This window comes from Castanea sativa, chromosome 6, assembly GCF_040712315.1.
Source record: "Castanea sativa cultivar Marrone di Chiusa Pesio chromosome 6, ASM4071231v1".
NCBI classification, from domain to species: domain Eukaryota; kingdom Viridiplantae; phylum Streptophyta; class Magnoliopsida; order Fagales; family Fagaceae; genus Castanea; species Castanea sativa.
Window position 1 is genome coordinate 41952519 of NC_134018.1, and position 2773 is coordinate 41955291.

A 2773-nucleotide genomic window follows, 5' to 3' on the forward strand; every position below is an offset into this window, starting at 1 on the left:
TTAAGCTAATCTCAGTCTCCTCTAAAGATCAACTTGCAAATATCTTCATCAAGTCTCATCCTAAGGGACACCTTTGTACTTTGGTTGACAACCTCAAGTTGGTCACACATCCACCTTGAGTTTGAGGGGAGTTGTTAATGTGTATTAGGGTATATGGGCTTTAGGCCCACATTGTTTACTTGTATAGCACACTTCGCCTCCTATATAAAAGCGCTCATGTATATTCTATTACTTGAGAAATACAATACACTCATTCAGTATTTCTAACAGTTTCAAACATATGTATGTATATGCATGTGCATTGTTAACTTTCTTTGATGGATGATTTCAATATGTTTTTATTGTAGTTTGTTTAGTATGGACGGGGACTTTGTGCCAATGGTTGAAATTGCAAAGCTTCGCAAGAAGCATCAGATTTTGTTTGTTGTTGATGATGTAATAAGTCACTTTTGTATATTGATTCTTATGAAATCAAAAGAAGTTCTCTGGAGCTTGTCCTGTCCACATGGTACTCTTTTTGAATTGAAGTTTACCCTTAAATGTAAAGTCTATGATATTTATTTGACATCTAAGGCATAGAGATAATGGACTTAAGCAATTTTCAAATAATCAAATTTATCTTTTTTAACTTTCAAATGGGGACAAAGTAGCTGAGGAGTTTAATTGTGAAGGAGATGTCGACATATGCACTGGCAGTTTAATTAAGGCCACATGCTGCATTGGTAGATTTATAGCATGCAAGTAATTGTTCTAGTGTACTGCATTCTTCCTTTGTGGTACTGACCCAAAAGAATAAGAATAAATCAATAGAAGTAGGGCTCATCTAGACAACTCTAGGGGATATAGGAATTTTCATTGTATTGGACATAGCATAACAAACCATTTTTCTTATTTTTTAGAGCTAGCCTTTATTGTTTATATAATGAGTTCCTTGAATGTTTTGTTTCTTGTATGTGAAAATATGTCTGACTTGGTATGCTATTTTCTGAATGATATATGAACAACAAAAGTTGGAGTGAGTACATGATATTCTCTCTTTTTCTTGCATCTTTGAAACTTACACTCCTTTACTTTATTCTAACTTAATTCTCTTAATTGATTTATTTTCATTTAGAATCATTATCTTTTATATCTTCAAATTTAATCACAAAATTCACAAGATAGGTAGGTCAAATACGTTATTTATATATCAAATATAACCTACCCATTGGCTATAAATGCTTCCCAAGTTCTTCAATGAACTATATGCTTTATGACAGGTATGTTTAGTTTAAGTGTGTCAGCATGTTATACATCTAATCATAACACTTGGTTATTATTCAAGTGATAACGATTGGAAGAGAGAAATATTCTGTCGACAAGGCTTTATTTTAACCATCTTTATTGCATTTAGAGGCACATGGAATTGTTGAGCAGCTAGTTCGGAGTATATCAACAATGGCATCTGATAACCACTGGCAGCTACTAGAAAACACTGTACTCTGTGGTGGCACTGCTTCGATGCCTGGTGCATTTTATTTTCATTGATTCAGTTGAACTTTAGTTGCGGTAGATATGATATGGCCTCTCTCTTTCTATCTGTCTCTCTTGGGTGCTTCTTGTTAGAAACCTCTTTTAAAATTCATTGTTTATGTCAAAAAGGGTTCAATAAGAGGAAAGGATGGAAATCAAGGGGCTTACCTGCATTTCCTTTGGCACATAGGTGGCTTCTTTACCATGATTCCATGCTTTGGAAGCATTATGTGGCCACTGTCCACTCCGGTATATCAACAGGTATCGTCGTATTGACTGTTGGTTTGTCTCTCTCTATCAATTTTTTTTTTCTTTTTTAAAAAAATAGTAGTCATCTAATGCCTTATGTTTTTGGTTTTTACTTTTTTATTTTTTGGTGGTGTTTTCTTGATAAGCAGCAAAAGAAGGGTGCTTTGCTGATGGCAGCTGTCATCTTTGTGAGGGATTTACTTGGTCCTCTGTTTGATTTAGCCAATGTGGTATACCCAAGGTGTGGCCCATTTATCATTTAATCATCTGTCCCTGCTACTTGTACTTATCTGGCATTGTTACTTGTTCAATTTCTTTGCTACCAATGTATCTATATGTGGTACTTACATGGCTCTATTTGTTGTGTAGTTGAAGAATTATGTCAAGAAGGGTGAGAAGAAGAAGAAGAAAAGGAAGGATTGAATAATTGAGGACCAACAGCTGGAAGATTGATGCTTCTTGTCTATAAAATTTCTTTTTTCCTAGTTGAAGCAAATTACTGTGATACTTTGGAATATGTACTTACGGGTTAGTTGTGTTGGTATGTGTCTTTTTTGGCTATTGAAATTTGTTTACAATTCCATTTAAGATCACGACATTGTTTTAGCTTTCTCTCTATGTATGCTCTAGTTGTGGCATTGTATATTGATGGTCTAAATGGTGGCTATGATTATAATGGAAATTTATATTTTCTGATTTAAGAAATAAATTGGAATTTAAGTACCTATTTATGTAAATTTGTGCAATATTGTGATTGGGTAGGAATTTGTGATTGGGTATTGTGACTAGGCAGGAAAAAAAAAACTTATAGCCGCGTTTTTACGCGTTTTAAAAACGCGGCTATAGACAAAAATCCTATTGGAGGATTTAGCTGTGTTTCTAAAGGCAGCCAGAACATGGTCTATAGCCGCGTTTTAAGAAACACAGCTATAGGTCCTAGCCTATAGCCGTGTTTTTAAAATGCAGCTATAGGTCTCAACCTGTAGCCGCGGTTAAAAAAACGCGGCCATAA

The 2773-nt window shown here is 34.6% G+C and overlaps 1 long non-coding RNA gene across 1 annotated transcript; it reads left to right on the top strand.

The window, feature by feature from the left end:
• The first annotated feature begins 1508 nt into the window (after nt 1–1508).
• LOC142638668 (uncharacterized) lies at nt 1509–2352 on the top strand. The gene is made up of 3 exons (XR_012845039.1): nt 1509–1773; nt 1911–2002; nt 2131–2352. It is a non-coding gene; the product is annotated as an uncharacterized LOC142638668 (long non-coding RNA).
• The last annotated feature ends 421 nt before the right edge of the window (nt 2353–2773 follow it).